Genomic DNA, 14,908 nt, shown 5'->3' on the forward strand with positions numbered 1-14,908 from the left:
ATGTACTGTCAGAAGTAGTGAAAAATAAGGAGTCCCACAACAAACCTTCCTAAGGACCACAAGTAGCCCACAGAAAACCTGTTTATTATTACTGTGTCATAGGGGTTACTACACAGCTCAAAGTTGGTTACAAACAGCATCCTAATGAAAGTTCTCGGTGTTACCAACTCTCATTGCAGACACAAATTTGTACTGATCCAATCTTTTCATACGAACTTTGACATTTAAAATTATTTTATTGATAGCAGCAAATGACATAAATACTTATATGGTTCTTGTTTCTCTTCTAGGAGATCAGATTGCGATGCAGAATGACATCACGTCACTCCCTTCCGTGGAAGAGGTAACCACACCTGTTAAATGTAAGTGATTTCAAAATATAAAATAAGTTGCTTTACTTCTGAAAAAATAACAATGAATGTGGGGCCTCGTTACCTTCTCGTAAATGTCAAAATATAGAATATTGTGCGCAGACGGAATTCTCAGTACAATTGTATACAATAGTTTAATGATGTAGCACTGTTTCTCTGCAAGTACTAGTATGTGTAATATAAACAGGTTCATCAATACTCAGTATCTGGGCTGCATTCCAGCTAAAGTTTTAGAAATCGTATATTTTTTCTTTCTCAAATTTTCTTAAAGGACGTATAGTCAAGCTGCCATTTACAATGCAGTGTGACACTTCCATGAATTTTATATACTCTGCTAAACAGGATAAAGTTAAAAACATTAATGGATTTGACTTCATTCAGAAACAGTTGGATAATGTCAAATAAAACATAATATGAAGGTAATTCTAGAATTATTTTAACCTCCGATGTTCTGGTATAGTCAGTGGTGCTCAGAATGGTCTTAGGCTAGTCTGATGTTAAAGTTTGTATACTCTCTTAATGTTTTAATTTTTTGTGGAAAATACAAGATGCACAACATATGTCTATAGAAAAACGAAAGGTTAAACTTTATGGCAACGAGAGGTTTTCACAGCACATAGCAGAGATGTTGACAGTGGCAATATATATTTTATTCACCTATAAAACATAAACAGCTCCTGTGAGAAACAGCCACTAAGGTTTCTCCCCCCAACTTACACATTAGAGGGAAAAATCTGAGCGTATAAAAGTCATGAGAAATTACTGGGTCATTAGCAAAATTTTGAATGTGTTCCCACTCTTCATGCGACTCTCTACCACTACTCCGTTGCCAAGTTTATACTCACAAGAGCCTAAGGACATGTCCAACCATGCAATACATCTCATATAAACAGGAAGAATTACACAAACAACTGAAGCTTTAGTTCTAGGTGTTGAACAATTTAAATCAGACTCTAGAGATCTATTACCTGAAGTCTGATAATCTCCTAAGAGATCCAAAGGTGTCGCGCTGCTCTCTCCTCTCCTTCTACTACTTGTCTGTTCCCTACAGTCAGTGCTGCTCTCTTCACTTTCTACTACTTGTCTGTTCCCTACAGTCAGCGCTGCTCTCTCCTCTCCTTCTACTACTTGTCTGTTCCCTACAGTCAGCGCTGCGCTCTTCTCTCCTTCTACTACTTGTCTGTTCCCTACAGTCAGTGCTGCTCTCTTCACTTTCTACTACTTGTCTGTTCCCTACAGTCAGCGCTGCTCTCTCCTCTCCTTCTACTACTTGTATGTTCCCTACAGTCAGCGCTGCTCTCTCCTCCCCTTCTACTACTTGTCTGTTCCCTACAGTCAGCGCTGCTCTCTTCACTTTCTACTACTTTTCTGTTCCCTACAATCAGTGCTGCTCTCTTCACTTTCTACTACTTGTATGTTCCCTACAGTCAGCGCTGCTCTCTTCACTTTCTACTACTTTTCTGTTCCCTACAATCAGTGCTGCTCTCTTCACTTTCTACTACTTGTATGTTCCCTACAGTCAGCGCTGCTCTCTCCTCTCCTTCTACTACTTATCTGTTCTCTACAGTCAGCGCTGCTCTCTCCTCTCATTCTACTACTTTTCTGTTCCCTACAATCAGTGCTGCTCTCTTCACTTTCTACTTCTTGTCTGTTCCCTACAGTCAACACTGCTCTCTCCTCTCCTTCTACTACTTATCTGTTCCCTACAGTCAGCGCTGCTCTCTCCTCTCCTTCTACTACTTGTCTGTTCCCTACAGTCAGCGCTGCTCTCTCCTCTCCTTCTACTACTTATCTGTTCCCTACAGTCAGCGCTGCTCTCTCCTCTCCTTCTACTACTTGTCTGTTCCCTACAGTCAGCGCTGCTCTCTCCTCTCCTTCTACTACTTATCTGTTCCCTACAGTCAGCGCTGCTCTCTCCTCTCCTTCTACTACTTGTCTGTTCCCTACAGTCAGAGCTGCTCTCTTCTCTTTATATTACTTGTCTGTTCCCTACAGTCAGTGCTGCTCTCTCCCCCCCTTCTACTACTTGTCTGTTCCCTACAGTCAAAGCTGCTCTCTTCTCTTTCTACTTGTCTGTTCCCTACAGTCAGCGCTGCTCTCTCCTCTCCTTCTACTACTTGTCTGTTCCCTACAGTCAGTGCTGCTCTCTTCTCTTTATACTACTTGTCTGTTCCCAACAGTCAGTGCTGCTCTCTCCTCTCCTTCTACTACTTGTCTGTTCCCTACAGTCAGCGCTGCTCTCTCCCCCCTTCTACTACTTGTCTGTTCCCTACAGTCAGCGCTGCTCTCTCCTCTCCTTCTACTACTTGTTTGTTCCCTACAGTCAGAGCTGCTCTCTCCTTTCCTTCTACTACTTGTTTGTTCCCTACAGTCAGAGCTGCTCTCTCCTTTCCTTCTACTACTTGTCTGTTCCCTACAGTCAGCGCTGTTCTCTCCCCCCCTTCTACTGCTTGTCTGTTCCCTACGGTCAGCGCTGCTCTCTCCTCTCCTTCTTCTACCCGTCTGTTCCCTACAGTCAGCGCTGCTCTCTCCACTACTTCTACTACTTGTCTGTTCCCTACAGTCAGCGCTGCGCTCTCCTCTTCTTCTACTACTTGTTTGTTCCCTACAGTCAACGCTGCTCTCTCCTCTCCTTCTACTACTTGTCTGTTCCCTACAGTCAACGCTGCTCTCTCCTCTCCTTCTACTACTTGTCTGTTCCCTACAGTCAGCGTTGCTCTCTCCTCTCCTTCTACTACCTGTCTGTTCCCTACAGTCAGCGCTGCTCTCTCCTCTCCTTCTACTACTTGTCTGTTCCCTACAGTCAGAGCTGCTCTCTCCTCTCCTTCTACTACTTGTCTGTTCCCTACAGTCAGCGCTGCTCTCTCCTCTCCTTCTACTACTTGTCTGTTCCCTACGGTCAAAGCTGCTCTCTCCTCTCCTTCTACTACTTGTCTGTTCCCTACAGTCAGCGCTGATCTCTCCCCCCCTTCTACTACTTGTCTGTTCCCTACGGTCAGAGCTGCTCTCTCCTCTCCTTCTACTACTTGTCTGTTCCCTACAGTCAGCGCTGCTCTCTCCCCCCCTTCTACTACTTGTCTGTTCCCTACGGTCAGAGCTGCTCTCTCTTCTCTTTCTACTACTTGTCTGTTCCCTACAGTCAGCGCTGCTCTCTCCTCTCCTTCTACTACTTGTCTGTTCCCTACAGTCAGAGCTGCTCTCTCCTCTCCTTCTACTACTTGTCTGTTCCCTACAGTCAGCGCTGCTCTCTTCTCTTTCTACTACTTGTCTGTTCCCTACAGTCAGCGCTGCTCTCTCCTCTCCTTCTACTACTTGTCTGTTCCCTACAGTCAGCGCTGCTCTCTCCTCTCCTTCTACTACTTGTCTGTTCCCTACAGTCAGCGCTGCTCTCTCCTCTCCTTCTACTACTTACCTTTTTATAACAAGTAGTGCTGCTCTCCTTTTACTACTTATCTGCTTCTAACAAGCGGCGCTGTGCTCTCTTCACTTTCTACTACTTTTCTGTTCCCTACAGTCAGCGCTGCTCTCTCCTCTCCTTCTACTACCTGTCTGTTCCCTACAGTCATCACTGCTCTCTCCTCTCCTTCTACTACCTGTCTGTTCTCAGCAGGAAGCACTACTCTCTCTTCTCTTTCTACTACTTGTCTGTTCCTTACAGTCAGTGCTGCTCTCTCTTCTCTTTCTGCTACTTATCTGTTCCCTACAGTCAGCGCTGCTCTCTCCTCTTTTTCTACTACTTGTCTGTTCCCTACAGTCAGCGCTGCGCTCTCCTCTCCTTCTACCACTTGTCTGTTCCCTACAGTCATCACTGCTCTCTCCTCTCCTTCTACTACCTGTCTGTTATCAGCAGGAAGCACTGCTCTCTCCTCTCTTTCTACTACTTGTCTGTTCCCTACAGTCAGCGCTGCTCTCTCCTCTCCTTCTACTACTTGTCTGTTCCCTACAGTCAGCACTGCTCCCTCCTCTCCTTCTACTGCCTGTCTGTTCCCTACAGTCATCACTGCTCTCTCCTATCGATGCCCTTCCAGCATTGCCTTCGCTTTCATTATCTTCTCTTTTTATTTTCTTTTTTTTCTAGTCTTACAATCGCCATAAATACATGAATTCTCCAATATTAAGATATATTTGTCTATTATATTCAAAATACGAAATATCTAACTTTGAACAAGTGTTACTTTGTTATTTGATTAAATATGAATGTGTAATATGCTGGTTTGTGTTTTTTTTAATGGGTTTTGTTGTTTGTGTTTTATATATTGAAGAACTGTGTTACTAATCTTGCAAATACTTATGTGTTTCTCATCAGCAGGGATTATAATTGATGTATGCTGGATCATTGGCTATTATTTATATTATTACAGCAGTGTCAGGCAATCTATTCAGTTGGATAATTATATAGTACAAACGAACAATATCATGTTTTATCTTCTTTGTTCGTAGTGTGTATAAATGTGTAAGTGCAACATTATTAAGAGTTATTGGAACCAGAAAATAAATACACCTAATGCTTAAGAGTAACAATGTATTATTATTTTTTAGCCCCAACTGATTCTGCTAGTACACCTGCCATGGAGCCTTCATTGGGTAAATACAGATTTGTTTTTACATTTTCATTTTCAAAACTACATACAGCACCTTAATGATAGTGTGATTTTTATAACCTTGTGCCCTTAAATATAGTGGAAAGAGTTACACTCAACCATTACTAAATTTACTGGCAAATAAAGAACTGTATTAGCGAAACTGGCAACAACATAATCTTTATTGTCCCACACACTATAATCATCATGAATCTATATTATAGAGTTCTAATCTGCTCTTGTACTGGTTGTCTTGTCTTTAAGATTCTCTTTGAAGGTTAAAGTTATGCTTTATTGCTGGCATAAAAGTAAACTATTGCCTGAACACAATCCATAATTCCCATTGTCAGTCACCGGCACTTTCCCTATGCAATCTGTGCAGGAGGAAGCACATGTGATTGCTGTGTGTCACCATGCTCTTCATCCTCAGTATATGGGGATTTAACGTTCTGGGGAGAGTTGATCAGTGATTGTAAAATGAGGGGACAAATTAGTCTCTATCTAATTAGATGACGTCCTAGTGGTTCTCTCATGGTAATAATTGCGATAGGCAGATAGATCCTTGGGAATATCAAATAATGGGAGGTGAGAGAATGTACTCTCAGGTGTGCTAAGAGAGGGGTGGATGGGGAGAGGACAAAGAATCTAGGGGTCCCTTGAGGATGATCATGGTGGTGGCAGATTAGGCTCCTGTACCATTCACACCAGATTATAGGTTGGGGAAAGTGAATGTACAACTCTACACCTGCAGCCTAGGTGGCGCAATCACACCCCCATATACTGCATATGCAGCATGGGATGGTGGAAGCCAAATGGACCGACAATAGAGCCCAGGATTACACTCTTCGTACCTGTGTATAGTAAAAACACAGTGTGGTCCATAAGTGTGGAAACACCCCTTTAAAACGGAAATATTAATCCAGTTTCTACACATATGATCTGGGTGTGGTGGAAATCATTTTAGGGTATGTGGCCAGTATGGTGGCCATCTTGAAGTCAGCCATCTTGAAGTCAGCCATCTTGGATTCAACTCTAATTTTTAAAATTTTGAAAAGGGTATTTTCACACTTATGAACCACCCTGTACATCAATATTCTTGTTCCTCTGTGGTGGGGGTTATTGTTTGTTTGATAGTTTTGATAGGGGGATGTTAGTGTTTGCATTGTGGATGGTAAAGAAATAGAAATAGCTCTGGTTAAAGAGAGTATAGAATGTTTTAGTCTAGCAGAAAACTCTAATCTGATCTGTACAATTACAAATATATCCTGTGCGTTTCTGCAATAGCAAACATTATCTATGAGTGCGGGATCAGGAACACACCCGCTTTCATTAGATGTATGATAAGACTGTGATTCCAGGAGAATTGCTTCTCCCTCGGGAATGATTTGTGAATCCTTCTTGTTGCTACAATCACATCACAGCTGCACAGCTGTTTCCATGTCTCATAATCCCAGAGTTCATAAAATTGATGCTATCCAATTTAATGGGTCATATGAAGCCTGTGTGACATCTTACTCATTGTCATCAATCAGGCAAATGTCTCAGAACACCGTTATATATCGCTGTGCACCACAGTACGCAGCCTGAAAATAGTTACTATTTCATTGTATGTACTATTTTTATACTTCAATAAGGAGCAATAGCTCATTACTTAGACTGTAGGTTGTATCAGACTCCAAAGAACTTCAGATCATTAACAATATATATATATATATATATATATATATATATATATATATAAATATATATATATATATATATATATATATATATATATATATATATATATATATATATATATATATATGTATATATATACACACACACACATATATATAAAATCCATCCAAGGGTAGGAAGCTCTGAAATATTCTATAAACATATTAATATATAGCCGCTGTGCACTGGCCCAAAAAAATAAACGATTAAATAGACCCACCACTTGATCCAAAATGAGAAAACCGCACTGGCTTAAGCTGATGGAATTTCATTCATTAGCATCTCAGCTTTATTAGATCACAACGTGAGAAATCTATTTGGATGACTTATTTGTTATTTTCTTTTGGACTGCTGCAGGGAAGAAGATTCATATTTCATTTTTTAAAGTGGTAAACGACTGATGTGGCGGTGTTTGCATTTAATGTTTACATTTTATACGGAAGACACAACATCCGCATTTATTAGTAACTGTCCAGTGTATAGGATGCCTCAATACATTATTAGATCGTGTACGAAGAGGGCAATGCAACATTAGCATTTACTACTAACACTGTCAAGTTGCATCTCTAAGCTATCATTATACGTGTGCACATTTGTATGTCTAATGTACACCCAACTCAAAGATACTACTGGCTTGGAGTGGGTCATAGCTGGAGAAATATGCGACTCAACATAACACATGTAAGTTTTTTGTTTTGCAAAATAAATTTTAACCCTATGTTCGGAGCACAAAATACGGCCAACTCCAAATGGGGCCTCATATTTTTAACTTGTGACAAATGGCACACGAGCTAACACTTCAAAAATATCAGCTTCTCCTCCAGGATGCAGTTCCAATGCTCTATCAAGTCTTCTTCATCCACATCCCTCACACTTGATACCTTAGATTAGGGCTCTCCAAACTACCAGCCTCACCGAAAGATGTTTAAAGTCATATGAAGGTTTTTTTCCTATTCATTATTTCTTTATATTAATTTATTATATTGTTCATCTTAAGAAGTGCTACCCTACAACCTGAAATGGAGGGTTAACAACTAGGGTGCACACAGACCTTAATGTGAGTTGGAAAATTGCTGAAAATCAATACAACTAAGATTTCTGGTATGAGGAGGCTTCGTAGAGTTAGAGTGCTAAGAGATTAAACTGATGGAGGAGAGCTTGCGGGTGATATGGTTATGGTCTGAGAGAGAGAATGGAGTGGGTGATCTGGTGATGGTCTGAGAGAGAGAATGGAGTGGGTGATCTGGTGATGGTCTGAGAGAGAGAATGGAGTGGGTGATCTAGTGATGGTCTGAGAGAGAGAATGGAGTGGGTGATCTGGTGATGGTCTGAGAGAGAGAATAGAGTGGGTGATCTGGTGATGGTCCGAGAGAGAGAATGGAGTGGGTGATCTGGTGATGGTCTGAGAGAGAGAATGGAGTGGGTGATCTGGTGATGGTCTGAGAGAGAATGGAGTGGGTGATCTGGTGATGGTCTGAGAGAGAGAATGGAGTGGGTGATATGGTGATGGTCTGAGAGAGAGAATGGAGTGGGTGATCTGGTGATGGTCTTAGAAAGAGAATGGAGTGGGTGATCTGGTGATGGTCTGAGAGAGAGAATGGAGTGGGTGATCTGGTGATGGTCTGAGAGAGAGAATGGAGTGGGTGATATGGTGATGGTCTGAGAGAGAGAATGGAGTGGGTGATCTGGTGATAGTCTTAGAAAGAGAATGGAGTGGGTGATCTGGTGATGGTCTAAGAGAGAGAATGGAGTGGGTGATCTGGTGATGGTCTTAGAAAGAGAATGGAGTGGGTGATCTGGGGATGGTCTGAGAGAGAGAATGGAGTGGGTGATCTGGTGATGGTCTGAGAGAGAGAATGGAGTGGGTGATCTGGTGATGGTCTGAGAGAGAGAATGGAGTGGGTCATCTGGTGATGGTCTGAGAGAGAGAGAGAATGGAGTGTTATAGAAAGCAGAAACTAAACAGAGTCACCAGATAACAAGATCAAGGCAGAGGCCATCACTGTGAATAGAAGAAACAGTTCACTGGAAGAATACACCAAAAGAACCGTGTTGTGGACAGTAGGATAGATACATATATTCTAATAACCACTCTGTTAACAAATCGATTAAGGATTCGTTCAAAAATGTAAAAAACAATTTATTACACTACAGTAAATATAACACAAAAAAAATACATAAATACAAATAAAACAAGCTCCCGTAGTTAAACCACTTATTCAACTGATGATCAGTCCGTGAAACCTAGGATCTTGTAAATACCAAAAACACCTCCATATACAAATGAGAGAAAACTGCATTCTCAGAAGAACATAGGAGTTTATTGGAGTACCAATCCCAAGATAATTTCCACGAGTAGAGGTTGGTATAGCAAATATACATTCCAAATAGGCGTTTGAGATGTGTAGGATTCCTGTCTCTAATTTGGAGACTCACTTGGTAGAATTCAATAGTTCACACTCCAAAAGTGGGCGGAAAAAAGAAGAAAAGACTTCTCTTACCGGTAAGTAGTCTGAATTCATACACCCTCCAGAGTGATTGATGACAGCCTGATTCGGCAAATACCTGCGAGTTTCCCCGTTATTGAGTAGTTCCAAAGCTACTGCTAAAGCAGCGCTGTGCATCCCCCACTTGTGTCCGTCCAGAAACGACAAAGGCATGATTTAGGTTCCACATAGAAAAGTGCCGAAGCATCCAGCGGTATAACGGAGCTAGTGTCCTATGCTGAGTTTAGTTTGGCTGACGCGTTTCGTCCTGTACAGTCAGGACTTTCTCAAAGCTATTACCAGGACCCAGCATATATACACCTTATATGCTGGGGGCTTAAGGTGACCGAAATTATCATTGGTTAATAGATCTTCTAGGTCTAATCTCATTTTATTATTAACTCTTCACCAGCTTGATAGCCCCAAAAAACCTTATGAGAAATAAACAACCTGTATAATATTTAAAAACAATAAAACCTAATGTAATAATAAAAAACTAAGCTCAAAATTACAAATAACCAATCCTTTTCGACAGCAATCATTCAACAGAGTTCTAGTTCATAAGCTTTTAATTTGAACCTCATATTATCCAATATTCCCATATGTCAAAGAAAAAGCCCAAAACATAATTATTATTAACAAAAAACATATTAATAAAAATAACCATAAAAAATACATTTAAATACAATTGGGGTATTAATGATCTACATCCATCCTTTACTAAACCCCCACATGAAGTGGAGCCAAAGTAAGATACATAATAATATAATAGCTAATAACAAAGAAAAAAATATATAATAATAAAAAATAAAATATAAATAATTAACATTAACATAATAAAAATACTCCAACATCATTATGATATGGAAAATCAAGAATATAGAAAATTAAACCATCTAAAATAGTCTACAGAACAACACTTCCATTATGGCTAATCTTATAATTCTAACACATGCAGATCCCATTAAGAAAACATACCGGCACAGAGTCCCATTCATTTCAGTTGATATAATTGTAGACTAGAGCTTCATTTAAACCCCTTGGGTACAGAGTGGCCAATTTCACTATCCATGTTGACTCACATAGACATAGTTTGGTGAATCTGTTGCCCCTTCTGGCGGTCTTATTTATGAATTCAGCTCCCACTAGTTTTAAACAGCTGGGGTCACCAACATGAACATTAGCAAAGTGTCTGGAAACACTATGTACCTCAAGTTTGTTAATTATGTTCCTTCTGTGCTCCCCAAACTGAGCTTTCAACAGTCTGGTGGTCCTTCCCACATATTGCAATTTGCAATTACACTCTAAGACATATACCACATAAGCCGTATCACAGTTTAGAAAACCCCTTATGTGGAATTCCACTCTGGGGTGATCAAATTTAATGTTTTTGGACTTGTTAACAAGATGTTTACAGGTAAGACATATCGGCTTATTACATTTAAAGCTACCATTTGGTTTTGTAGGAATCCACCATCCACCTTGGATTGCTTTGCTGGATTTCAATACACCTGGGGCTAATATTCTTTTCAGGTCAAGATTCTTTTTAAAAATCCCAATTGCTTTGTCTTCCAAACAAGTGTTTTAACACATTGGGGTATATTTACTAAACTGCAGGTTTGAAAATGTGGAGATGTTGCCTATAGTAACCAATCAGATTCTAGCTGTCATTTTGTAGAATGTACTAAATAAATGATAACTAGAATCTGATTGGTTGCTATAGGTAACATCTCCACTTTTTCAAACCCGCAGTTTAGTAAATATACCTCATTGTCTTGTTTCAATATTCCAAAATTAGAGTCAATTATATTTTTAATCTGCCTAGATTTTGTATTGGACTTAAACACAACGATAGGTGCATTTTCCAAATTACGTTTTTCCGGTTTGGTCTTGCAAAAGAGAATTTAAAAGATAATTTCTTTCTAGGTTTGAAGCATAATTCTCAGCTTCTTGGAGTAACTTCTTAGGATAGCCCATGTCTTTGATTTTACCTAGCATCTCTTTCGTTTGTTTTGTGAATTCGTCGTTATTGGAACAGTTCCCTCTCAGTCTTCCCACTTGACTCTTGGGGATATTTTTTATCCAGCGACCATAGTGTCCACTATTATAGTGTGAAAAATTGCATGCCTCCTCCGACTTATTATTTTGAGTTCACTCACAGAAAGAGCGATATCCAGGAGGAGTCCAACCCCACGTCCTTATCTGCATTCAGTCCCGGAAATGTGGGTGAAGTGGAGACCTCCATGGGAAAGGCATTGTGTGAACCGTGTCTGAGACTGATAACAATTGTGCAAATTAGAAAATAGTGCTGCCAAATATTACTATTATTTGTTCCCTTAATACATACTCAAAAGGGTTGTCAGCTTCTGAACTGTCTTTTCCTTTAGTTAGGTCCCCTTTATTAAGCACTTTTGTGGGGGTAACACAGGTACTACTTCACTTGAGCTACTTCAATGCTGAATGTAGAGATAGCTGTTTGATAAACAAAGGAGGGATTTACGGTAGGTGGATGTGAATGCATTAACTGATTGGTTGACCACTGCTTCTGTTCAAACAGATGTCATGTTTTCTACACACTATGGGGTAGATTTACTAAAGCCTCTTAAACGGAAGAGTGGAGGTGTTGCCAATGGCAACCGATCAGATTCTAGCTATTATTTTTAGAATGTACTAGATAGATATGTAGAATCTGGTTGCTATGGGCAACACCTCTACTTTGCCTGTTTAGAGGCTTTGGTCAATCTATCCCCCAACTGCCTGGGCAAATGTGGACAATCCTTTCAAACACTAGCTACTGAAAAGAAGGAAACAACTCGGCCTGAATAATATATATATATATATATATATATATATATATATATATATATATGATATATATATATATATCATATATATATATATATATATATATATATATGATATATATATATATATATATATATATATATATATATATATATACTCATGTCATGTGAAACAGTTAATCTGTATTTGATAAGAATGAGACTTGGACTGTGAATTGCACACATATTTTTTATCTGTTTGTCTCCTATGGGATTCTGTATGCGCTGAATGTCCTATGTTTTGTATTATTATTGCTACTATCAGATATATACCTTGTGAATAGGATTTTGGCAGCATTTTGGATTTTAGAGCGCCCTATTAGTGGTTATTTTATATATAATATATATATATATATATATATATACAGCTGAAAAGTAAGGAAAGAAATTGAAAATACAAAGCTAGATGTTTAGTAAAAGTTGCAGTAGGACATGTGTAAGAAATGAAAGTTTCCAGGAAGTCAACATCCTCCTTTATATACTCTTCTGTTGTCTAGAGCTTATCTTTGAATCTTCTACTTTTTAATCCCTTTACCCAGAGCAGACTGACTTTAAACAAGTAACAAATATCAAAAACATATTATTCTCTGTGAGCAAAGAGTAAAGGAGAAAAAAAACACTATCAGAACAAGAAAAAGTACTTTATACTTTGAATAAAAGAAAGAAGAAAAAAATATTTCATTGTGCTTTATGGTTTAGGAAAAAAAGTTGTTAGAAAATTCTCAGTCAGCGCTCTTATGTTCATTTGCTCCTTTGCACAGATGGATTTGGGTAAGTGCCCGGCCCTAAATGCATCTCACTTGTGAGGCATAACACGTGTAGTTCCACGAACGCAGTTAGTGCATATGGAGACAATTTAGTGATAAGTTTTGCAGTAAATAAAAACAATGTATTGTTCAACACTTATTATGTTATTATAATTAAAATGATCTTTTGATTTTGACACACAGCTGGATTAGACCAACTACAAGGAACGCCTAAAATTGAAGGTACACTGTTTATGTGTTTGTATTGCTTAAAAGGTTTAACGCTAACAAGAACCAGGTTACAATTGTCACAATAATCCTGGATTATAACCAAACTGCTAGAGTTCTATGTTCTATGTTTATTTTACCCATCCTTCCCCGTCTAAATAAGAATATTAGAGATCATGCAAGACTTAGTTACCTATTTCATCATAATCCAACCCAGGGGTGTAGGAACCAGGACAGAGGCGACAGTTGCCCCCCCCCCATACATAATTTCTGTTGGGTGGGCAAAGACCGTGTTCCCCCCCCCATCAACTTCTACACAGAAGTCTTCATGCTACTTTCTGAAGTCATGGTATCTGTTCTAAACTTGTGAAACTTTTTTAAAATGATAGATTATCTTAACTACCAAATGATCTTTAATATAGATTGCCCTAGTATAGATTTAATACAGATTAATTGAGTTGTTTATTTAAAAAGAACTGTAAGGGCTAGATTTACTAAGCTGCTTTCATTTTGTAGAAGGTACTAAATAAATGAAAGCTAGAATCTGATTGGTTGCTATAGGCAACATCCCTACTTTTTCAAACCCGCAGCTTAGTAAATCTAGCCCTAAGTGTTCTGTTCATAAACGTTTAATAAATAACCTGTATTGATGATGAACAACTATTCACGGTGCGTCCGGTAACAAACATGAGATATAGCCATTTAAATGTATAGCACATCCCATAACCAGTGAGGCAGTGACTATAGATTTAAAAATACTCCCATTCAAATGAGATTAGGGTGTCAGCGAAATCAGGAATAAAAACTAGGTTAAGGACTAAAAAAAATTAAAATAGAATTATTAGTCTTTGTATATCTGCAGCCACTGTTACAACTGTCGCAAAACGAGATGCCAAATGCAAGTAAAAGGGGCTCCAAGCCCTATAGTAGTCCTTGGCCTTTTGCTCCCCCCATGAAAGTTTTCGTCCCTACATCTCAGATCCAGACGCATATGTTGCTAATGCAAAGGAATTTCGTGATACATAGAGCTCTGCATACAGCCCTAAATACGTTATCTTTCTATGCATTTTTTGGGAGAAATTGACTCCCATTTTGCCACCATATCTGCATCACACCTAAGTCTTCTTATGAAGGGGAGAGAACTTCGAGAGTTCGATGTGACTTCTACAAATCACTAGAGAGATTAGTAAACTACAAATAAGTGGGACAATGCTACATAAAAGAACTATGATGTTTTGGATGCTGGAATTTATAGTTTGATATGTTTATTGGTACTTCTATTTGTTCCCATATTAGTGTTTTATTAGGCCTTAATAATATGAGTGTAGTGTTACGGTTACGGCTAATTATTTATAAATTGTAACCACTTGTTTTGGTGTATTTGTACAGGCGCTGATAGTCGAGACACCATGATATCGCCTTCTGGAAGTAAGAATATTCAGACATGTTTATATGATTTGGTATCTGGAGAAAGGATTTGAAGAGTTTTTTGTAGACCCGGAATAATGGATTACAGAAGTGAAACATGATGCCACAATTATAACTATGTTTTTTAATATATGTTCTAAAAGTCACCACCCATTAATTATATTTTAAGATAACTGTAGCATTGAGAATTTTTTATTTTAGAAGTACAAAATAAAAATTTAGTGAAGATATTTATTTTAGGAACAAAGTACTGACTAAGTAAAGAGGAGGCTTCTTCAATTGACTTTAATAATCCAGTCAAGAGCCGCGAAGATGTGTCTGATTTGTGTTTTTGTTGTTTTGACTTGTGGTCAATGTTTTTAGAAAAATATATTTGTGAGTTTCGCTATGTTTAGGTTCCTATACCATAAGAGAAGTTAGTTCCAAAACTAACTCTTCCAAAGTCATTCTGTTAAAATCCTTTAAGGGAAGTTATAAAGAGTTTACACTCTAGTTCACTCTACCTGG

At 38.8% G+C, this 14,908-nt stretch overlaps 1 protein-coding gene and 1 long non-coding RNA gene across 2 annotated transcripts in view; both read left to right on the forward strand.

The window, feature by feature from the left end:
• The window catches only part of LOC142158084 (uncharacterized), a 22,692-nt gene extending 9,703 nt beyond the window's left edge, over positions 1–12,989 (forward strand). Inside the window, exons 3-5 of the long non-coding RNA XR_012692725.1 lie at positions 291–362; positions 4,911–4,955; positions 12,950–12,989. This is a non-coding gene — a long non-coding RNA (uncharacterized LOC142158084). The remainder of the gene's footprint in view (positions 1–290; positions 363–4,910; positions 4,956–12,949) is intronic.
• OC90 (otoconin 90) overlaps positions 1–14,908 on the forward strand; it is a 55,414-nt gene that overhangs the window by 25,400 nt on the left and 15,106 nt on the right. The window lies entirely within an intron of this gene.

This window comes from Mixophyes fleayi, chromosome 5 (genome assembly GCF_038048845.1).
Source record: "Mixophyes fleayi isolate aMixFle1 chromosome 5, aMixFle1.hap1, whole genome shotgun sequence".
Classification (NCBI taxonomy): Eukaryota; Metazoa; Chordata; class Amphibia; order Anura; family Limnodynastidae; genus Mixophyes; species Mixophyes fleayi.